This window comes from Schistocerca gregaria, chromosome 2 (assembly GCF_023897955.1).
Source record: "Schistocerca gregaria isolate iqSchGreg1 chromosome 2, iqSchGreg1.2, whole genome shotgun sequence".
NCBI lineage: Eukaryota > Metazoa > Arthropoda > Insecta > Orthoptera > Acrididae > Schistocerca > Schistocerca gregaria.
Window position 1 is genome coordinate 906,091,858 of NC_064921.1, and position 25,479 is coordinate 906,117,336.

The window sequence follows — 25,479 nt, forward strand, 5'->3', positions numbered from 1 at the left end:
CGTGGAGCCCAATGATACGAGTGCAAGTGAAGCGCTCGCAAGTTGCTGCACTTAGCCTTTAAACCGAACGATGCTGGTCTGATATGACTCCATCAAACACAAGTGTCGGAAATACTGCTTACTACAATGTGACGCTCAAGCTGTAAGAGCAGACGAGAAAACCTTTTTTGATTCATAGTAAGACGAACCCCGACCAACTCTGCCATCTAGCGTTCTCATTTTCCAGCTGTGGAACGCACACTTCACTGTTTAAAATGTGAGTCGCTCTCGTGGTCAGAGGGGGCTCCTGATTGACGTTCTGTGACCAACAAGTGAATTACGTCGATCGTCGTGCAGTTTTGCAGTGCATGAAAAGCGCCTTTCACAGTGTCAATTGGAACTCTGTACCTTAAGGATACTTACACTCAGGAGATGCTCACTGCGTTTCGCACACTACCCTATTTCGTGAGAGATAATGTTGCGACACTCTACTTGGTCTAAGAATGGAAGCAAATTTCAAGAATAAGTGAGATGAAGTAGTGTATTTTCCGGGTTTAAATACTGTCTCGTGGGAACCATGGGGTTATTATCTGCACAGGTTCTAGATATGTCAGGTCAGTATGTAAAACAATATGTCAGTATCTGTAGATAATAAGTAGGAAATTAATAAAATAATTAATAATTACGGTGTGAAAAATTTGATGTAGGTTTTCACTAATAATATCATTTCAATCGAGGAAAAAGATGTTACTAACTATCCTCTATGTAGGCTTATAGTGACACACTTCATTTGCTGAAAACTCATCAGTACCTATTCCAGTTTCAGCAACTTAGAAAACGATATAGAACATGAACCAGGTGATGTGTTTGTTTCACGATTTGGGGGAACTTCAACCGTCTGAGAAGACATTGCTCCCTGATGTGCAATTTATTAGCTTTAGTCCATGGTCACACAAAAAAGCTTATGAAATGATGTTGCCTAGACCTTTTGAGGAGACAAGCGACCTTCATAATTAAGTAAACCATGGAATTCATATTGTCGGCCAAATTATATTTCATTTAGAAAAGACAACCACAAACGATTTTGCTTTTACAAATATCATCAGAGATATTAAACGGAAACAAAAATAAAGGCTTTCAGACTTTTTTAAACACAAAATAAACGTGATACACACAAACAGGGAAAGAAGGAAAGGGCAGCTGGCTTTTTCGCTTCTCTTTGTTTGCGAAACATCCTCAGTTACCAATAATACAATTTTCTTGTATGAATACAATAAATGTGTTTTTAGATATATTATTAAATTACATGTTTTTTCGTTATTATCTTATGACTAGACTAGCTTATCGCCGCTGCTTCGCTGGCGTAGGCAATATGGTCTGCACAAATTTCCCGGTTTTCTTTAATCGAATTTTTGTGTTGTTCACAAGCTGCAACATCTTATAAAAGTTTCGCGCTAATTAAAGCCGTAGAAACATGGTCTTTGCCGATTGTACTTCTGATAGCTGGAATCCTAGGTTTTTGTTAATCATGTTTTTCACGTTCTCGCGATGATATTTCGGTAGAAAGTTTCATCATCTAACACATATTTTGTTATACATAACCGAGAAATGAAATACAAATTTTCTTAGAAGCATTTTAAAAATTTATGATATAACGAAATATATTCTTAAAAGTTCTTTTCCCCTTATCACTCCCTTAGAGGCAGAGTTTTCAAAAACTATCAAATTCATATTTTATTATTTATAATAGAGAAACACAATACAGATTTTCATAGATTTAGCTTTGAAAATGCTTTCATAATGAATTAATTTCATAAAATATTTCATTCCTTATTTCCCTTCTTTATGAAGACGAAATTAAAAGAAGACTGAAATACATATATTTTTATTTCCAAGCGATATGTCTGATACCAAATTTCATAGCTGTAGCTTTAAATATGCGTTAGTAGTTCTATAATAATGACTTATATTCAAAATATCTTTTCACCCCATTAATGATTTAATTTCCAAAATCGCAAAAACATGATTTTTTAAAATTCAGACTGAGAAATCGAACACAAACGTACGGTGTTCTACATCCAAACTGTCTTAGTATGGACTTATTTTCAAATAACTACTCTTATTCTCTGTTTCGCTGAATTAGGGTTGTAATTTCAAAAAATCCCGTCTTAAACGACGCCGACAAAATTAGGTGAAAACCTTCTCAAAACTTCAAGTTACTGTCCCTAGTGGTCGATCATAAGTCAGTGAGTCAGTGAGTGAGTCAGTCACTCGGAACATTACGTCTTATATATATATATATATATATATATATATATATATATATATATATATATATATATATATATATGAGAGTCAACCTACTGGAGTGCGAATTTCGTAAGGTTAAATGATGTTTCGTTCTGTTTAATATCTTATGGGAACTTGCTATCACGTATATGAGGGACTCGTTTGTATCTCGTTAACTGAACTGATTAAAAATGAATGTGATAATTAATGTGTAAAAGTTAACAATCTTGGCGCTAGTGGCGCAGGTGGAAAGGACGGTAACAGTTTTTCACTAGCGCCAAGAGTTTATCCATTATTTATCACAGGTATGGTTATCCATCTATGGATCCTGTGTGTCACTTCCTTGTAACTTAGATGGAGTATTTGTTTTACTGTTTGTGCGTAAAAAGTTCTCTCCTGTTTAACAAATTCTCAAATTATATTTATTTTATTCTTATGGATATAATGATGAGTGTAAAGTTCAGTCCAATTATCTGTTCCTATAACGTAAAATGTAACCAACACTATGATCTCTTCGGATGATTTAGATAAAGCTCTACACTGAATATTAGTTATTGGGAGCTCCAACGTTAGGTGGGTGATGGAGCCCCTTAGGGAAATAGCGGAAAGGTCGGGGAAGAAGGCCAGTGTTCACTCTGTCTGCTTGCCGGGGGGTCTCATCCGAGATGTGGAGGAGGCCCTACCGGCGGCGATAGAGAGCACTGGGTGCACCCGACTGCAAATTGTTGCTCATGTCGGCACCAATGACTCCTGCCGTCTCGGTTCAGAGGTCATCCTGAGTTGGTACAGGCGGATGGCGGAGTTGGTGAAGGCGGAAAGCCTCGCTCGCGGGGTGGAATCAGAGCTAACTATTTGTAGTATCGTTCCCAGAATCGATCGCGGTTCTCTGGTTTTGAGCCGAGTGGAAGGCTTAAACCAGAGGCTCAGACGATTCTGCGGAGAGCTGGGGTGCAAATTTCTCGACCTCTGCTATCAGGTGGAGAAATGTAGGGTTCCCCTGAATAGGTCAGGCGTGCAATACACGCCGGAAGCAGCTACGAGGGTAGCGGAGTACGTGTGGAGTGCACATGGGGTTTTTTTAGGTTAGAGAATTCCCTCCCTAGGCCCGACAAGACGCTACCTGAGACGCAGCAAGGCAGGAGTAGGCAAAATGCAACAGGGAATAACAATATTAATGTGCTAATAGTAAACTGCAGGAGCGTCTATAGAAAGGTCCCAGAACTGCTCTCATTAATAAACGGTCACAACGCCCATATAGTACTAGGGACAGAAAGTTGGCTGAAACCACATGTAAACAGTAATGAAATCCTAAACTCAGATTGGAAAGTATACCGCAGAGACAGGCTGGACAGTGAAGGGGGAGGCGTGTTTATAGCGATAAGAAGTGCGATAGTATCGAAGGAAATTGACGGAGATTTGAATTGTGAAATGATTTGGGTGAAGGTCACGGTTAAAGCAGGCTCAGACATGGTAATTGGATGTCTCTATAGGCCCCCGGGCTCAGCAGCTTTTGTGGCTCAGCACCTGAAGAATAATTTGGAAAATATCTCGAGTAGATTTCCACACCATGTTATAGTTGTGGGTGGAGATTTTAATTTGCCGGATATAGACTGGGAGATTCAAACGATCATAACGAGTGGCAGGGACAAAGAAACCAGTGAAATTTTTTTAAGTGCTTTATCTGAAAACTACCTTGAGCAGTTAAACAGAGAACCGACTCGTGGCGATAACATATTAGACCTTCTGGTGACAAACAGACCCGAACTATTTGAATCAGTTAATGCAGAACAGGGAATCAGCGATCATAAAGCGGTTACTGCATCGATGATTTAAGCCGTAAATAGAAATATTAAAAAAGGTAGGAAGATTTTTCTGTTTAGCAAAAGTGACAAAAAGCAGATTACAGAGTACCTGACGGCTCAGCACAAAAGTTTTGTCTCACGTAGTGTTGAGGATCAGTGGACAAAGTTCAAAACCATCGTACAACATGCGTTAGATGAGTACGTGCCAAGCAAGATCGTAAGAGATGGAAAAGAGCCACCGTGGTACAACAACCGAGTTAGAAAACTGTTGCGGAAGCAATGGGAACTTCACAGCAAACATAAACATAGCCAAAGCCTTGCAAACAAACAAAAATTACGCGAAGCGAAATGTAGTGTGAGGAGGGCTATGCGAGAGGCGTTCAATGAATTCGAAAGTAAAGTTCTATGTACTGACTTGGTAGAAAATCGTAAGAAAATTTAGTTCTATGTCAAAGCGGTAGGTGGATCGAAACAAAATGTCCAGACACTCTGTGACCAAAATGGTACTGAAACAGAGGATGACAGACCAAAGGCCGAAATACTAAATGTCTTCTTCCAAAGCTGTTTCACAGAGGAAGACTGCACTGTGCTTCCTTCTCTAGATTGTCGCACAGTTGACAGAATGGTAGATATCGAAATAGACGACAGAGGGATACAGAAACAATTAAAATCGCTCAAAAGGGGAAAGGCCGCTGGTCCAGATGGGATACCAGTTCGATTTTACACAGAGTACGCGAAGGAACTTGCCCCCCTTCCTGCAGCGGTGTACCGTAGGTCTCTAGAAGAGCGAAGCGTTCCAAAGGATTGGAAAAGGGCGCAGGTCATCCCCGTTTTCAAGAAGGGACGCCGAACAGATGTGCAGAACTATAGACCTATATCTCTAACGTCGATCAGTTGTATAATTTTGGAACACGTATTATGTTCGAGTATAATGTCTTTTCTGGAGACTAGAAATCTACTCTGTAAGAATCAGCATGGGTTTCGAAAAAGACGGTCGTGTGAAACCCAGCTCGCGCTATTTGTCCACGAGACTCAGAGGGCCTTAGACACGGGTTCACAGGTAGATGCCGTGTTTCTTGACTTCCGCAAGGCGTTTGACACAGTTCCCCACAGTCGTTTAATGAACAAAGTAAGAGCATACGGACTATTAGATCAATTGTGTGATTGGATTGAGGAGTTTCTAGATAGCAGAACGCTGCATGTCATTCTCAATGCAGAGAAGTCTTCCGAAGTAAGAGTGATTTCAGGTGTGCCGCGGGGGAGTGTCATAGGACCGTTGCTATTCACAATATACATAAATGACCTGCTGGATGACATCGGAAGTTCACTGAGGGTTTTCGCAGATGATGCTGTGGTGTATCGAGAGGTCGCAACAATGGAAAATTGTACTGAAATGCAGGAGGATCTGCAGCGAATTGACGCATGGTGCACGGAATGGCAATTGAATCTCAATGTCGACAAGTGTAATGTGATGCGAATACATAGAAAGATAGGTCCCTTATCATTTAGCTACAAAATAGCAGGTCAGCAACTGGAAGCAGTTAATTCCATAAATTATCTGGGAGTACGCATTAGGAGTGACTTAAAATGGAATGATCATATAAAGTTGATCGTCGGTAAAGCAGATGCCAGACTGAGATTCATTGGAAGAATCCTAAGGAAATGCAATCCGACAACAAAGGAAGTAGGTTTCAGTACGCTTGTTCGCCCACTGCATGAATACTGCTCAGCAGTGTGGGATCCGCACGAGATAGGGTTGATAGAAGAGATAGAGAAGATCCAACGGAGAGCAGCGCGCTTTGTTAGAGGATCATTTAGTAATAGCGAAAGCGTTACGGAGATGATAGATAAACTCCAGTGGAAGACTCTGCAGGAGAGACGCTCAGTAGCTCGGTACGGGCTTTTGTTAAAGTTTCGAGAACATACCTTCACCGAAGTGTCTAGCAGTATATTGCTCCCTCCTACGTATATCTCGCGAAGAGACCATGGGGATAAAATCAGAGAGATTAGAGGACACACAGAAGCATACCGACAATCCTTCTTCCACTTACAATACGAGACTGGAATAGAAGGGAGAACCGATAGAGGTACTCAGGGTACCCTCCACCACACACCGTCAGGTGGCTTGCGGAGTATGGATGTAGATGTAGAAGAAATATTTGTAGACATCTGCTGAAACTGAAAGAGGTAGATTTGGAACTGGGCTGTTCTGTTATCGCTAAAAGAAATGTTACATGATAACTTGTGGCCGTTCCTTAGCGTTTCTCTGTTTAACGCACGGTGGAATCGAATTGTGACTGATCTTTTATTTGAAAATGTATGAATCTTCTGTTACTTTGATGTATGCATTGTTGCAGTACTTTTCACAGAACCTCAGCATATCGACCTGGCAGTCATCCTCAGGATTCTCAGGCTTGGCCGCAAAATAATTTGCCCATGAATTTAACCAGAAAATTTTCATGTATTCACTAAAAGGGTGATAGGTACTACTGTTCAAGAACCTAACTGCTATTGCCACCAAGATAAGTAGTTCACTGAAGTACTAGTCACATCCCTTATTCTTAAAAAAGTTTCGAATGATAGAGTTAAACGTATCAGTTGGAGTACGAAAAGCGTTGAGCAGTACAACGCCTGCGATGTTCATCAAAATAATGGCCTACCATCCAACGTAAAGAACTGATACATAATGAATGGGCTTTTCACGTTTCCAAAGAGGGCTCTTTGTAACTGGATTACGTGTTATCGCCTTCCTCTATCCACGCAGTGGGTCCACGCTATCAGCGAATTCTTGCAGGCAAACTTTTGGTTTCTAAAATTTCGGTTTTTGTACCAGTGTGTTCCTCAAGCAGGACCTACGAAGTGTTGGTATTACGTAGGCAGTAATGGACATAAGTTTTCCAGTTTTAAGTCCCAGTGTCACAAATGAATAGAGAAGTTGCTAATATGCGATTTAATGCGAAATCTCCGTCCGAACAGGCCTCGAAAGACCCTAAGGCTGCGTTCACACTGCCGGCCGGGCCGGGTCCGAATGACGTGTGCTGGCTCGGCTCGTGCATAGCCAGCTGAAGCCGACGTGTAGTGCATTCACATTGCGCGCCGCGCCTAGCCGGGACGACGAAATGGGGGAAAATCCACTTCTCCGATTTTCATGTCTTATAAATTTGTAGCGGTATGTGAGACTTCGCCACATCGTTTGATGAACATATTTTTTCCTTAAAAGCATTACTTACGTCGTGAAAAAAGAAAATATCTACTTTTCGTTTCGCGTCATTTCTTAGTTTCGTAACACTTCCCAACCGATTTTGAAGAAAGTATGTGACTAAAAAATCTGATTTTTGTACACGTGGTAGTGTAACACCTTAGCTTCGTATTGAATCATTTATCTTTCCATATTTCTTAACAGTCATTGTGAAATGATGTTATTTGTCAACGTTGTGCACTTGATTTACATATCTTGTAGCGAAAAAGTTGCGTACCGCGTAGCTTACTGTTAGATCCGTTTTAGACCATAAATTGTTGCGAATGATAATGGTACTGATATCTGTCTCTGGTCACAAGTAATGCGAGCTATTCAATGGCGTCAGTGTCGCGTCCGCAAGCAACGGAGTTCGCGCGGTTACAGCTTGGCTTAGAACATGTACAGGTAGAAGTGTCAATGACATAGGTATGGTAAAATTTGGTGTAAAACTAAACACAAAAACAAACTGGAGATTTGTGATACGTTTACTGCAGAAACTGAAGCGCAATTCTGTAGTCTCGTTGTCTACTTTGACAGAAAAAATAATGGAGAGTTAATGAAATTACTGTAGATCGATACAGATGTTAAATAGCTGTTAGTTGCCGGAGGCCAAATAAATAAATTTAAAAAAATTCCGACCCTTCGACAGCTGACAAGTAAGTCAGTAGGAAACGCAGCTGCAGTCAACGGTTGCTCGCCTTTAGCTAGTCTGTGCTGTCGGTAGAACAATGTCTTCACTGTTTTCCTGGTATTGTTTTGACTCTGCAGTAACTCTTCGAGTTTTGAAGTACAGAAGAACTAGTAGGTTATGGATTCATCCCATAAATAGCGACAGACATTTAGGAGAGGTTTTTTTCTTTACATGAAGAACTTAAAAACTATCCTGAAAATTTTTCTTCATATTACAGAATGAATCATAATACATTTCAGTATGTGCTGCAGAACATTCAAGACCAAATTTCGAAACAGAACACAAATTTTCGCAGAAGTATAACAGCAGAAGAAAACTTGTGTGTAACAATAAGGTAAGATTCGTTGTCCAGCATACACTACCTCCAATTAATTGTAGTCATGCTTTTGTATTTTAAATTTCACAAACGCTCACCTCTGAGGGGAAGAGAGTTTATAGGACTCCTGAGAATCATTAGGAAGTAATTAGCTTCATCATTTTGAGTAATGTCTTGCTGTGCCTTCAACGAAGAATCGCAGAAATACTCCTTCAGAATTTTCCAACTCTTTTTTTCTTTTTTCTTCATGATGCAGCGCTTGACAGTGGAGCCACTGATGACCTCACAGAATTCTTTTCATTACCTCTTAAGATAGGCAGATTTATAGGCGAAGAGTTTTGAGATAATGCCCTCTGACTCAGTGGTTCTATTTCCACTGATAAGGAACTGTGCATTGCTCTTGGAACATAGGAACATCATATAACAGAACAAAGCCCGAGCTGAATTGCATTTTAATATATTATTCCCTGGGTCACATGACATTTTGCCAAGTTATACAAGTTATTCTCTGTAACTGTCTCTCACATCTTTTAATTTCGATTTCATTATTTTAAATGAAAGAATATAGTATGGCCATGTCTATTTCATTATTTATTGTTGTCTAACTGTGAAGTGACATGGACTAAGTAAATATCTACTGTGCAAACAAAACTGTAAAAACTTCGCCCAACATCACACTTGAGTAACACATTTTACGATATTTTTTGTCACGTATCTGTTCACTGGCATCTCCTTTCATGCACTAGCATTGTCATTCTGATTAGGAGTGTCCACCGTATCAGTGTTGGTGAAAGACGTTTGTATGGCCATATGGGAGTCACCTGCTCCCATGGATTTTCCAACGCCAACTGTTTCTCGATTTAAAGAAATTGCCAGTGAAATGCATACGAGATGGAGATTTCCAAACTGTGTTGGATGTATAGACGGGAAGAACATACGTGTTCAATGTCGTAAACTTTCTGGCAGCATGTTTTACAATTACAAACAGTATTATTCGATTGTACTCCAAACAGTGGCTGATACAAATTACAAACTTATAGCTGTAGATGTTGGTGCCTACGGTAAACAGTCTGATGCAGGCGTGTTTAATGAAAGAATGTTATATAAGAAGCTTACAAATGGGGAGCTGTTATTACCACCACCAACAAGACTTGAAGAAATGTGTCAGGAACTACCGTACGTCATTTTGGGAGATGAAGCTTACCCCTTATTAGAGAATTTGATGAGACCTTTTCCTCGCAAAAGTTTGGGCAACGAGAAGATTCTATACAATGATATGCATTCCAGAGCAAGAAAAGCTATTGAATGTGCATTTGGTATAATGACCAATAATGGTGCACATTCAACAGAAATTCCACATTACGTTTGAAAACTGTCAAGAAGACTTTTCTTGAATATTTCGTTAAAAATGCAACTTAAAATAATTAAAAAACCTTTCAAAAATACACTTCAGGAAATTGAAATAAGAACACCGTGAATTCATTGCCCAGGAACGTGAAACTTTATTGACACATTCCTGGGGTCAGATACATCACATGATCACACTGACAGAACCACAGGCACATAGACACAGGCAACAGAGCATGCACAATGTCGGCACTAGTACAGTGTATATCCACCTTTCGCAGCAATGCAGGCTGCTATTCTCCCATGGAGACGATCGTATAGATGCTGGATGTAGTCCTGTGGAACGGCTTGCCATGCCATTTCCACCTGGCGCCTCAGTTGGACCAGCGTTCGTGCTGGACGCGCAGACCGCGTGAGACGACGCTTCATCCAGTCCCAAACATGCTCAATGGGGGACAGATCCGGAGATCTTGCTGCCCAGGGTAGTTGACTTACACCTTCTAGAGCACATTGGGTGGCACGGGATACATGCGGACGTGCATTGTCCTGTTGGAACAGCAAGTTCCCTTGCCGGTCTAGGAATGGTAGAACGATGGCTTCGATGACGGTTTGGATGTACCGTGCACTATTCAGTGTCCCCTCGACGATCACCAGAGGTGTACGGCCAGTGTAGGAGATCGCTCCCCACACCATGATGCCGGGTGTTGGCCCTGTGTGCCTCGGTCGTATGCAGTCCTGATTGTGGCGCTCACCTGCACGGCGCCAAACACGCATACGATCATCATTGGCACCAAGGCAGAAGCGACTCTCATCGCTGAAGACGACACGTCTCCATTCGTCCCTCCATTCACGCCTGTCGCGACACCACTGGAGGCGGGCTGCACGATGTTGGGGCGTGAGCGGAAGACGGCCTAACGGTGTGCGTAACCGTAGCCCAGCTTCATGGAGACGGTTGCGAATGGTCCTCGCCGATACCCCAGGAGCAACAGTGTCCCTAATTTGCTGGGAAGTGGCGGTGCGGTCCCTTACGGCACTGCGTAGGATCCTACGGTCTTGGCGTGCATCCGGTCCCAGGTCGACGGGCACGTGCACCTTCCGCCGACCACTGGCGACAACATCGATGTACTGTGGAGACCTCACGCCCCACGTGTTGAGCAATTCGGCTGTACGTCCACCCGGCCTCCCGCATGCCCACTATACGCCCTCGCTCAAAGTCCGTCAACTGCTCATACGGTTCACGTCCACGCTGTCGCGGCATGCTACCAGTGTTAAAGACTGCGATGGAGCTCCGTATGCCACGGCAAACTGGCTGACACTGACGGCGGCGGTGCACAAATGCTGCGCAGCTAGCGCCATTCGACGGCCAACACCGCGGTTCCTGGTGTGTCCGCTGTGCCGTGCGTGTGTTCATTGCTTGTTCAGCCCTCTCGCAGTGTCCGGAGCAAGTATGGTGGATCTGACACACCGGTGTCAATGTGTTCTTTTTTCCATTTCGAGGACTGTACTATTCCCTGGATCACATGACATTTTGTCAAGTTATACAAGTTATTTTCTGTAACTGTCTCTCACGTCTTTGCATTTCGATTTCATTATTTTAATTGAAAGAATATAGTACGGCCATGTCTCTTTCATTATTTATTGTTGTCTAACTGTGAAGTGACATGGACTAAGTAAATATCTACTGTGCCAAAAAACTGTAAAAACTTCGCCCAACATCACACTTGAGTAACACGTTTTACGATATTTTTTCTCACGTATCTGTTCACTGGCATCTCCTTTCATGCACTAGCATTGTCATTCCGATGAGGAGTGTCCACCGTATCAGTGGTGGTGAAAGACGTTTGTATGGCCATATGGGAGTCACTTGCTCCCATGCATTTACCAACGCCAACCGTTTCTCGATTTAAAGAAATTGCCAGTGAAATGCATACGAGATGGAGATTTCCAAACTGTGTTGTATGTATAGACGGGAAACTTTCTGGCAGCATGTTTTACAATTACAAACAGTATAATTCGATTGTACTCCAAACAGTTGCTGATACAAATTACAAACTTATAGCTGTAGATGTTGGTGCCTACAGTAAACAGTCTGACGCAGGCGTGTTTAAAGAAAGTATGTTATATAAGAAACTTACAAATGGGGAGCTGTTATAACCGCCACCAACAAGACTTGAAGAAATGTGTCATGAACTATCGTACGTCATTTTGGGAGATAAAGCTTACCCCTTATTAGAGAATTTGATGAGACCTTTTCCTCGCAAAAGTTTGGACAACGAGAAGATTCTATACAATGATATGCATTCCAGAGCAAGAAAAGCTGTTGAATGTGCATTTGGTATAATGACCAATAATGGTGCCACATTCAACAGAAATTCCACATTACGTTTGAAAACTGTCAAGAAGACTGTTGTTGAATATTTCGTTAAAAATGCAACTTAAAATAATTAAAAAACCTTTCAAAAATAAAGTTTGGAATTGAAAGTACTTAGCTATATACTGTATTTTTGTATATCTCATTTTACTGTAAATAAAACAAATAAAATTATAAAGGAAAATAATTTATATTTATGCGTACTATCTGAAACACACTCCACGGTTACTTCGTACCATGATCTGGAAACTGCATCATTACTGTCATACTAGCCGAATTTCTGATACCAAATTGATGGACACAAGTTAATGTCATGTATATGTTATTCTGCATTCATTAAAGTAAGAACATCACAAGCCTAACGGTACTGACCGACCTCAGCCTATACGTGTCACTGGATGCGGATATGGAGGGGCTCTCCTGGCCGTTGTCAGTTTTCGTGTCCGGAGTAGCTACTCCTCAGTCAAGTGACTGCTCAATTAGCTTCACAAGGAATGAGTGCACGCCGCTTGCCAATAGCGCCCGGCAGACCGAACGGTCACCCTTCCAAGTACTAGCCAGTTCCAACAGCGCTCAACTTCGGTGATCTGTCGGGAACCGGTGTTACCACTGCGGCAAGGCCGTTGGCTTCAATCCGAAATACTAGGGAAAAATATTTCAAGTAGTGAATGGAAATGCAATCTTTCAGTAATACTTCGTATTGCAAGTAGGAATATACGTACAAGCAGAGTAGTTTCTGGAAAATGGTGTTACATAGTCCTTAACTTTGAGCCTTTCTCGGAAAACATTTCCTGCATGTCTCGTCGTGACTGAAATTGTGAGGGATATATTTTCATAAAGGTACTCCAGTATCGTTTGATTAGTGGACGCATACAGTTCTACGTAAAGAACGCTCACCATCATGTGACAGGGAAGAAATCATAAATTTTAAGTGATTGCATGTGGATTAAGATTTTTATACCTACAGTGTTTATGCATTGGTGACAGGGCAAGAATCATTATACAATAGGTATGATTCTATATACACTGTGCAATAAAATTGAAAAAGCTCATTTGTAAAACCTCGTCATTTCTTGCCATTGCGAAGAAGAAGTTCGACACGTTAGCTTACCCACATTTCATCTGTTCTCTTGAAGCCTTAGGACGGAGGTCAGAACCACGACGTCAAACAGGTGTCCGAGTAAAACATTTCGGAAATAAAGCTCTTAAGAATGGAACCGACAACACAAGGGAGGGGGGGAGTCACAAAGAAGGGCGTGAATGAAACCATGTCTTTCCTTTGGTCACTAATTTTGACAGACTTTGTGGTCATAAACAATAGTTTTCAGAGGGATGTGCAGTAGGAGGACGTTCTTAACCTTTGACATTGCAGACACCTCCCGGACGATTCAACAATTGATGCGAGAGCAGGTAGTTTGCGTGAATAAATGTAACACTTTACGTGTAAATAGGCGAACAGATCGACTACTGTTCGGTTACATTGTAGGCAAGAAATCACTGGAAACATAAATTACCATAAAATACTTATGAGTGACGACATGGAATGACCTAAAGTGGAATGACCACTTAATATAAATAGTAGGAAAAGTAGATCCCAGATCGAGATTCGTTTTTGGAACCCTAGAAAAGTGCATTCCTCCATGAAAAAACTGCCTTCCAAGACACTTTAGAAAGACACTGTACTGCTCTTCATGAGTAAGACAACTTCAAATAGGATTAGTATAAGCAAATAGGGAAGATCCAAAGGACAGTGGCGTGGTTTCGTAATGGAATTGCTTTTTCGGCAGCAGAGCTTCGTCGGCTGACATTAATAGAAAAAAAGGAAGGAACATTAGGTTTTAACATACCGTCGACATCGAGGTCATTAGAAACGGAGCGCGCGCTCAGTATCTTTCAGGAATGGGGTAAGAAATAAGCTGTGACATTTCAAAGCAACCAAACCGGGATTTGCTTGAACCGATTTCAAGAAATCTCAGAAAACCTTAATGTGGCTGGTCGGACGCTGAATTCAACTGCTGTCCTCCCGAATACGAGTCCAGAGTGCTAACCGTTGCACCACCTAGCTCGGTGACGCTAGAGGAGATATGTTTTACGTAACGTACGTTTAAGAGAGTCTTTCAATAATTAATACAACACTTTTTTCTGAAAGCCGGTTGTTTTTATTCATGACTCCAGTACATCCTATTATTACCCACTCGTCTAGCTACCAATCCGTAGTTTGCAACATAATCTCCGTTGTGATTCTTCAGTTACTCCCGGCGTATTTGATAATCAAAATATCCACGGGTGTACTGCCGGTCTGCAGTGTCCAACGGGCACAATATTTCGGCGATCATACGTGTCGCCATCATCAGGTGAACTGACGGACTGAGCTCCTGTGAACGTGCCGGCACAGAGATCCGTACGCTATGGCTGCTCAGAGGGAACTGGGTTCGGTCGCGGCGGCTGCCGATTTAAATACCCTCCGCCCGCGGCGCGCTCCCTCCGCTATCCGGTGTGATGGCTCTGTCAGATATGGTCGTCACAACTATAGGTTTGTTTGATTTACTTCTCTAAAGAGATTTACATCTGTAAAGAGATGTCGTTCCGAGAATATTGTTCCAAATTTTGCTGAGGTTATGCATCACAACGATTCTGCAGCAGCTAAGAGAATCAAGAAACGAGCCAGCCTCACATAAGTACGTGAGAGAGTGCAATTCAGCCGTTGGAGCCTTGAGTGTATCTCACAGGAATGAATCAAACTACATTTGCAACTGGCTAGTAATTTCATTTCATTTTCCTGGGATTGCATTGATGGTGTCATCTGGGTTGCAGCTAATTCCACCCATAAGAAGGCAACGGGACGTCAAACAGCTAAATTCGCACGTCTCCTTGGCAAACCGTGTCTGCAGGTTCCGTGCAAGACTGTCATCAATTTGAGTGGCATGGTGTTGAGTGATGATGCGCTCTCGGTTTTGCAGAAAGGTCTCAACTTCGCTCCCACCCCCAAGTACACTCCGATCGCAGAAATCGTTGTGCTGCTGAACAGGTTACAGCTCGACTTCCGCCTGAATCAGCTGGGGAAATACATCGTGAAACTTGTCGTGCGTTGACGAAATCCAAGCCGATGAAGTCAAATATCACCAGTAAAGAGAGGGCGGCCATTCGTGATCTGAGGGAGCGCTCTGAAATTGTTGTTTTACCGGCTGACAAAGGCATTGCTACAGTTGTTGTCTCCCATATGGACTCCACTGATTAGATGCAGTGCCTGCTAAATGACGATTCCTACCGGAAGATCAGTGTTGACCCTACAAAGAAGGTGGAGAACAAGACGAGGTCGCTTCTCAAGGACGCAGATTTACCGGAGGGTGACGCTAAGAATTTGTTACCCCAACGTCCGGTACCGCCTACACTATATGCATTTCCGAAGGTTCACAAAGAGCGGATACCATTGCGCCCCATTGTCAGTAACTTCAGGGCACCTACATATTTGTTGGCCAAATACCTGACGGGAATATTATGTCCTTATGTGGGTAAATGCCATCATCACATACGTAATTCCGTGGATTTTGTTAAACACCTTGATAGCTTCAGGTTGGATGTGTCAGATATCATGGTGAGTTTTGACGTCGTTTCCTTGTTTATAAGGGTACCTCTGCGAGACTCACTAGAATTCATTAGTCAGAAGTTTGACGAGAAGACCACTGATCTTTTTAGTCATGTCTTGACTTCCACGTATTTTCTTTTTAATGGAGAATACTACGGACAAACGGAGGGAGTCGCCGTGGGTAGCCCACTCTCACCGGTGTTAGCGAATTTGTACAAGGGGGACTTCGAGGATGAAGCCCTGTCGTCATCCGAATGGAAACCTACTTGCTTTTTCCGTTACGTGGACGACACGTTCGTCATCTGGCCACATGGTTTGTATAAACTCCTTGACTTCCTTACACATCTAAACTCCATACACCCCAACATCTAATTCACTATGGAGACTGAAACAGAGGGTAAATTACCTTTCCGTGACGTCTTGGTCAAGAGAAGGGCTGACGGCACCCTAGGTCATGGGGTGTATCGGAACACAACGCACACTGATCTGTATTTGCACGCAGACAGCTGCCACCACCCTTCGCAGAGGAATGGGGTACTTAAAACTCTAGTACATAGGGCGCGCACTATCTCTGACGCAGAGTGTACCCCAGGAATTGGAACATCTGAGAACTGTATTTCGAAAAAATGGGTACTCAGAGTGGAAGATTCAACGTGCTCTCCGCCCAACCACTACAGCACAACCTGTGGAGATGGATGAAATCACGAGGGAGGAGGTAGGCACTGGGTTTATTCCATATACACTCTCGGGGAAAATCGCGCGCATGTTGAAGAAACACCGGGTCGGAACTGTGTTTTGTCCTCCGAATAAAACTCGTGCAGTGATGGGGAGCGCCAAAGATGACCTCGGTTTGAGTAAGGCCGGCGTGTGCCGGATTTCGTGTTGATGTGGCAAGTTGTATATTGGTCAGACGATGCGTACCGTCAAGGATCGATGCCGTGAACACCAGAGGCACACTCGACAGACGTATCCGAGCAAGTCGGCGATCGCTGAACATTGTTTGTCGGAAAATCACGCTATGGAGTATGAACGCACGAGGATACTGGTACAGACGTCGAGATACTGGGACAGCGTTGTTAGAGAGGCCATCGAAATTCGCACCAATGACAACCTCATAAACCGTGACTGTGGCTAAAATCTTAGCAAGGCTTGGGAACCAGCGATTGGGTTAATCAAGAGTAAATCGAGCAAACGTATAGTTCTGACGACCACGGCGGACAGAGCCATCACACCGACGTAATCTCAGACGCAGCGGTGCGGACAGCGGAGGGATCGCGCCGCGGGAGGAGGGTATTTAAATCGGCCGCCGCTGCGACCGAACCCAGTTCCCTCTGAGCAGCCACAGCGTACGGATCTCCGTGCCGGCACTTTAACAGGAGCTCAGTCCGTCAGATCACCTGATGGCGGTGACATGTATGATCGCCGAAATATTGTGCCCGTTGGAGACTGTAGACCGGCACTACACCCGTGGATATATTGATTATAATCTCTGTTCATTGCGACGATCTTAAGCCACTTTATTGGTAGAGCTTGTATGCCCGTATGGTAGCCCACTACTGGTCCACGTCGGAGCCAACGTCTTGCTGCTTCAATAACCTCTCCATCATCCACATCCTGCTCCACGCGAACTGCATCGTTATTTGGGCCAAACAGATGGGAGTCTAAGGGTTCGAGATTCGGGCCGTAGGGTGTATGATGAAGAGCAATCCAATGAAATTTTCTGAGCTCCTCTCTGGTGCGCAGACCTCTGTAATTCTTTGTCATGGAGAAGGAGAAGATCGTTTGCGTTTCCTGTAGCGAGAACACGCTGAAGCCACATTTTCATTTTCATGCTGATAGCACGATGCGCTTCTAAGTTGTTCGTTGCACCATGAGGCAGGATATCGAATAGAATTACCCTTTCGGAGTACCAGAAGACCTTCTCCATGATTTACAGCTTTGAACGCACTTACAACTTTGAATTGTTTCTTCTGAGGTGATGTGGCGCCACTCCATGGACTGCCATCTTGTTTCCAGTTCGAAGTAATGAACCCATGTTTGACGAAAGATTCTCACGATGAGCTTCGCATCGCGCAAGAAATTCGGCACAGATTGTCGTTAGTTGCTCCTTATGGTCTTGTGCTAGGCGGCTAGGAACCCGGTCGACACACACATTTCAGTACCCCAATTGGCGGACGGGTGTGTCAGTACTACCAAGAGAGACGTTCAGTTGAATCGTCTATTACCTCCAGTGACAGTGTCCGCACTTTCTAACATTGCAGAAGTCACATCTGTTACCAACTATTGACACGAGGGATATAGGACAGTTCTTGCGCGACCTTTTTGCGACGATGACGTACGTCTCGCCCAACGACTCATCGTACTTTTCTTTACTGCTGTGTCTCCGTACACATTCAGCAAGCGCCTTTGAATAAATACAGTTTTTTGGTTTCCGCCGAAACAAAATGAGAGCTCTCTGCTTGTAACGCATCTCCATTAGAGATGCTACTTTGAGTGGAGCGTAAACCACCGTTACTTATTGGAACTCCATGAGACTATAGGGCCTGAAACGGAAATATTTCATAATTTCCTACGACAAAGTCCGCGTTATTTGAAACAAAACTGGTGGAGATAAAAAGGTTTTCTATTACCTATTGAACGCACCTCATACTGCTGAAATTCCGAGAGCTTACTTCCGACAAGAGTGGGGGAACCTATTACTTCCCTCCATATACACTACTGGCCATTAAAATTGCTACACCAAGAAGGAATGCAGATGATGAACAGGTATTCATTGGACAAATATATTATACTAGAACTGACATGTGATTACATTTTCACGCAATTTGGGTGCATAGACCCCGAGAAATCAGTACCCAGAAGAACCACCTCTGGCCATAATAACGGCCTTGATACGCCTGGGCATTGAGTCTAACAGAGCTTGGATGGCGTGTACAGGTACAACTGCCCATGCAGCTTCAACACGATACCACATTTCATCAAGAGTAGTGAGTGGCGTGTTGTGACCAGCCAGTTGCTCGTCCAACATTGAACAGACGTTTGCAGTTGGTGAGAGATCTGTAGAATGTGCTGGCCAGGCCAGCAGTCGAACATTTTATGCTTCCAGAAAGGCTCGTATAGAAGCTGCAACATGCGGTCGTGCATTATCCTTCTGAAATGTGGTGTTTCGTAGGGATTGAACGGAGGGTAGAGCCACGGTTCGTAACAAATCTCGAATGAAACGTCCTCTGTTCAAAGTGCCGTCAATGCGAACAAGAGGTGACTGAGACATGTAAACCAATGGCACGCCATACCATCACGGCAGGCGATACGCCAGTATGGCGATGTCGAATGCAGGCTTCCAATGTGCGTTCACTGCGATGTCGCCAATCAGAGACGCGATCATCACGATGCTGTAAAAAATGGTTCAAATGGCTCTGAGCACTATGGGACTCAACTGCTGTGGTCATCAGTCCCCTAGAACTTAGAACTACTTAAACCTAACTAACCTAAGGACATCACACACATCCATGCCCGAGGCAGGATTCGAACCTGCGACCGTAGCAGTCGCGCGGATCCGGACTGCACGCCTAGAACCGCGAGACCACCGCGGCCGGCACGATGCTGTAAACAGAGCCTGAGTTCATCCGAAAAAATGACGTTTTACCATTAGTGCACCCAGATCCGTCGTTGAGTACATCATCCCAGGCACAGCTGTCTGTGATGCAACGTCAAGGGTAACCGCAGCCATGGCCTCCGAGCTGATAGTCCATGCTGCTGGAAACATCGTCGGACTGTTGGTGCAGATGGTTGTTGTCTTGCAAACGTCCTCATCTGTTGACTCAGGGATCGAGACGTGGATGCACGATCCGTTACAGCCATGCAGATAAGATGCCGGTCATCTCGACTGCTAGTGATACGAGGTCGTTGGGATCCAGTAGGGCGTTCCGTATTACCGTCCTGAACCCACCCATTCCATATTCTGCTAACAGTCATTGGATCTCTACCAACGCGAGCAGCAATGTCGTGATACGATAAACCGGAATCGCGAATGGCTACAATCCGACCTTTATCAAAGTCGGAAACGTGATGGTACGCATTTCTCCTCGTTACACAAGCCATCACAACAACGTTTCACCAGGCAACGCCGGTTAACTTCTGTTTGTGTATGAGGAATCGGTTGGAAACGTTCCTCATGTCAGCACGTTGAAGTTGTCGCCACCGGCGCCACCCTTATGTGAATGCTCTAAAAAGCTTATCATTTGCATATCACAGCACCTTCTCCTTGTTGGTTAAATTTCGCGTCTGTAGCACGTCATCGTCTTGGTGTAGCAATTTTAATGGCCAGTAGTGCAGTTCCGTGAAAGTATCACTACTGGAAGTATTCTCATACGGAGCTTTGTCGTCGTAGCATTCGTCAGCAAAACAGGAATATGGGAAAAGATGACTGTACCTCAACTATGTTCCGCCTGATACCGTAAGGTGCTTTGCGGAGCGTAGATATAACTTTAGATACATGAATTTTAAATTATCTACAACTGTAGGTGACTAAGGTTTAACTTACCTCAAGAAGCTCCAGACGGTTTCTGTAATCCTTCATATAGTACATGATCTGTTTTCGAAAATAACGCCTTGGAAATTTTTATAAGAACAGTTTATACAGCCGAGACTTTTCTCTGCATAAAGAACAAATTTAATACCGCATTTCGTGGATACAGACTTGTTCTTTCAACCGGCGAATTCGCGGGCCGCGCGTTCCGCACCTGGAGGCGGTAATTAGCAACGGCTACGGACCAGTAATTGAGACCGCCCAGACGCTAACAGCTGCAGGTAGCGCGGCGTAATTGGGCTGTGCACTTAACCAGCGTCCCGGGGGGACGGCGCCGGCGCCCCTAATGGCGGACACGCGAAAGCGCTCTTTTGTTTTAGGGACTTAAAGTGCAGGTTATCTGCGGATCGGCGTGCGTCGCAAATCCCTCAAGAATAGCAGCGAGGAGCGGTCGTGCAGTGTTCCTGCCACCGGAGTCTGTCCAAACGTACGGCTTGATTAACCGTTGCGGAGAAGAAAATCTTTCGGAGGATACGTAGCAATTTAGCGGGGCTATTCCTGAGAACAAGAGAGCATTAGGTGCAGTAGGAAGGACTGGTTTCTTTGTGCTGATAAACGTACTGACTTTTTCTGTTATTCTGTCTGTATCTGCGGTAGATCGAGGGAAGGTACTTTGAAAGAAGTTTCGATTTTATAACGGTTTCAACTATGAAATACTCATTTTTATATTTCGACTGGGTTGATGATGTCATCCATTTTTTTCTATTCTGAGCTAGCCTTTTTACTTCTAAGTATCTTACGCAATAAATTTTTCATATAATCTGTTCAGTAGTATAAGTATTTTCCGCCTAATAAATTTTTTCGGTTTGCTGCTTCTTCAAAAGACAGCTTCCCTTTATTTCCGTAACGAATCTCCTGTAGATTGTACTTTTGTCTAACAGCTATTTTCCACATACCTGTCTCCTCGCCTGTTATCACCCCACATTTTTTTTAACATTCTTCCATAATATATTTAAATAGATTTCTATCCTCAAATTCAGATTTTCCATAGTCCGCCAATCACAACCAGAAAATCCAGTGATTTATGCTATTATGTTGATGCTATTACTATCACTTGAGCGCTCTAGAGTGTAGAGTGTATCCCGTTAAACGCATATGCAGGAGTTGCAACCAGTATGCTTCTCTACAGCCGTTGCTAAGTATCTTACGCAATAAATTTTTCATATAATCTGTTCAGTAGTATAAGTATTTTCCGCCTAATAAATTTTTTCGGTTTGCTGCTTCTTCAAAAGACAGCTTCCCTTTATTTCCGTAACGAATCTCCTGTAGACTGTACTTTTGTCTAACAGCTATTTTCCACATACCTGTCTCCTCGCCTGTTATCACCCCACATTTTTTTTAACATTCTTCCATAATATATTTAAATAGATTTCTATCCTCAAATTCAGATTTTCCATAGTCCGCCAATCACAACCAGAAAATCCAGTGATCTATGCTATTATGTTGATGCTATTACTATCACTTGAGCGCTCTAGAGTGTAGAGTGTATCCCGTTAAACGCATATGCAGGAGTTGCAACCAGTATGCTTCTCTACAGCTGGCTATTTTTGAAGAAAAGTGTCGCTGACTGGCCTTTAGAATTACGGAAATGCTCGAACAGCATCAATTACACAACATAATCACAAATGTAAGGCAGTACTGTTTTTAAAATTATGTGACACAGACTGCAACCCTCGTATGTGCATTTTACGGTTTTTAGTTTACACCTGAGATTAATTCATTTAGAGAGATCCGCTTCAGTTATACGGGATTCTGGAAGTTAAATTACCCTCTTCAGGTGTATGAAACTGTTACAGACAAAGGAGAGGCAGGAAGGAATATAATACAACATATCTGGAAAAACCAGAAGTGGTCTGCTAGTTTCTCCACACATTTTTTATACGACTTCAGATAGGATTTTAACATTTCCAAACCAGTCGCTTTCTTGAGATACTATAGTTTTCCTGTTATGATTACTCACTGCTTGAACTCTTATCAGACTGTGGACTACTTACAGAATGAGATTTTCACTCTGCAGCCGAGTGTGTGCTGACGTGAAACTTCCTGTCAGATTAAAACTGTGTGCTGGGCCGATACTCGAACGCGGGACATTTGCCTTTCGTGGGCAAGTGCTTTACCGACTTTTCTTCTTTTCGTTTTTGTTCGTCTCAGTTTCCGAAACTTGGCCGCGGCGGTCGTCACATGACAGCCCTTCAAGTTAATTGTTCAATAATTTGTTCAGTTTTATTTTATTTTATTTATTTTTTGTTACAGAGGTCAGCCCGACCTCTGACCGAAGACGTTGAGCTGCCATGCCGGCGACTGAGCTACCCAGTTACGACTCATGACCCATCCTCACAGTATCACTTCCGCTTCTACCTCATCCCCTACTTTCCACTCTGTGGTCTGTTGTTAGTTTTTAGCCGCTGTGTATAGGTTTATCATGGATCTACGCCCTCTGTCAGTCAACGTTGTTACTTGATGTGCAGCTTCAAAATTTGGCGGCAAAATGAATTGTCCAGGATATTTCGGTCTGCGAACCAAGGAAACCCTATTTCTTCACCTGATATTTCGTTCTGATACCTTTCGGTCATCATCCAAGTGACTCCACAGGCAGTCATTATCGACTCACATAATACGGCCGAAAGGTATACGGCCAAAGTACCAGGTGAAAAATTAGGTTTACTGTGGTTTCACCTGAGAAAATGGTATGAGAGTGTGTTGTACCTCGGAGATTCTGTACCTAGGAGCACATGCTATTCTGTAGTTGCTATTGTTATCTAGTGATCAAGTTTAGAATCACATAAAGAAATAAGCAATGGAGACCGCTATAAACAGTTTCCGATATTTTCTGTTATTTGTTGTGTGTTGTACCTCGGAGATTCTGTACATAGGAGCACATGCTATTCTGAAGTTGCTATTGTTATCTAGTGATCAAGTTTAGAATCACATAAAGAAATAAGCAATACAGACCGCTATAAACAGTTTCCGATATTTTCTGTTATTTTCGTTGTTTTCAGACGTGGGGTTGGGTTTGGTGCAGAATTCGTATGTATTTTTAGTGCTGTACAATATATTAAAGCTATTTTGGAGATATTCATAACATTCAGGATACATAATTTTATTACGAGTAAACTTGTGTATGCTATTAGATTAGTTGCATAACGTGTGGACACACAACCAATCCTTCGTCGCACATTCACCATCTTGTACCTTGAAATGGAAGGTCTTTTCAAAAGAAATGAGTTAATGTCTCAACAATTTTACTTTCCTAGAAATAGAAATTTATGTTGGTTTCCAATTGTTTTTATTTCAGAATTTATTTATATTGTAACGAGTTTTCGATACCACTTCTACTTCACTTCATTTAACTTCTTGATTATTGATCTCTAGTAGAATAGTCACATAATTATACACTATTAAAAGTGGTATTGCTAGGATTTTCTCATTTGCAACGCTTTTAGCTTTCAGTTCCTAGATACCTTGCAACATATTTTAACATTTGGAGGAACCTTACTTTCCCAAAATAATTTCTCTAATTTCAAAAATGGTTCAAATGGCTCTGAGCACTATGGGAGTTAACATCTATGGTCATCAGTCCCCTAGAACTTAGAACTACTTAAACCTAACTGACCTAAGGACATTACACAACACCCAGTCATCACGAGGCAGAGAAAATCCCTGACCCCGCCGGGAAGCGAACCCGGGAACTCGGGCGCGGGAAGCGAGAACGCTACCGCACGACCACGAGCTGCGGACCTCTAGTTTCAGGAAAAGAATGCAACACACAGAAGCAAATGCTGTTACTAAAAAATGGAACAACAAAATGCATTGCTCATACAGATTATTATGACCACCTATATAATAGCTGATATATCCATCTTTGGCACGGGTAACAGCGACAACGCTTCGTTGCATGGAAGCAATAAGGCCATGGTAGATCGCTGGACGGAGTTGGCACCACATCTGCACAAACAAGTCACGTCCCTCTCGTAAATTCCTGGGAGGGGAGCGGTGAGCTGTGACACCACATTCAATCACATCCCTGATGTGTTTGATCCGGTTCAGATCTGGAGAGTTTGGGCGGGGGGAGGGCAACAGATCTATTGGAGCTCGCCACTGTGTTCCTCCAATCACTTGATCACACTCCTGGCCTTGTGGCACCCCGCATTATCTCGTTAAAAAGTGCCACTACCGTTGGAAAACATGATCATCATGAAGGGGTGTACGTTGTCTGCAGCCAGTGTACGGTACTCCGAGGGCATCATGGTGCCTTGCACGAGCTCTGCTCGACTCATGGACGCCCACGTAAATGTTCCCGAGAACATAATAGAGTCATCGTTATCTTGTCTGCGTCCCGCAGCACAGGTTTCAAGGAGCTGTTCGCCTGAAAGACGACATACCGCGTCGTCCCATCGGCATGATGAGGAAGGTATCGGGATTCATAAAACCATGCAAAGCTGTGCCATTACACCAACGTCTAGTGCCGATGGTCACGTGCCCGTCTTAGTCGTATTCGCCGACGTCGTGATGTCAACATTGGCACATGCATAGGTCCTGTGGAAGCCCATCCTTAAGAGTTGTCGGTGCATCTTCTTGTAAGTCACCCTTATACTCTGTCTGTCATTAAAGTCTGATGTTAGTTCCGCCACAGTTTGCCAACTGTTCAGTTTCACTAGTATGCCCAGCATACGACGTCCGACATCAGTATGAGGGGTGGACACCCAAACCCACGACGTCTGGACGTGGTTTCACATTGGTTTTGACACGTGTTGAAGACACTCACCGCAGCACTCCTGGAATAACCGACATGTCGTGCAGCTTCCGATGCCTTTGGGCTATCACACTCTGCCCTCCGTCAAATCCAATCAAACCAGATACGTCACGCGCTTTCCCCAGTCTACAACGGGACAGCGAACTCTCTGATACTACATGGACCGTGCGTGTGTCTGCCTAGCAATCATTCTTCGCCAAATAGGCTGCTATCGCCTCGACGGGTATATATTGAAAACACGTCGTTGGTAATAATGTTCTGGCTAGTCAGTGTATATTGAAATTCTATTTCAGGGATGTCTAGAGCCGGAAGTCTGAAAAGAGTTCCAAGGTAAATGAATCTTTCCGACCTTTTTTCATCTATTTTGTCCCCTTTCTCCGTAACTTTCTTTCACTTCGCTGTTTGCCATTTCGACAGACTCATTAAGTAATCGGTGATAGTCAGCTATAATCAATACCTTAACTCTTATTTACGTAGTTGCAGTGCATAAATAAATTTCCTTGCACTAAAAGTACGGCT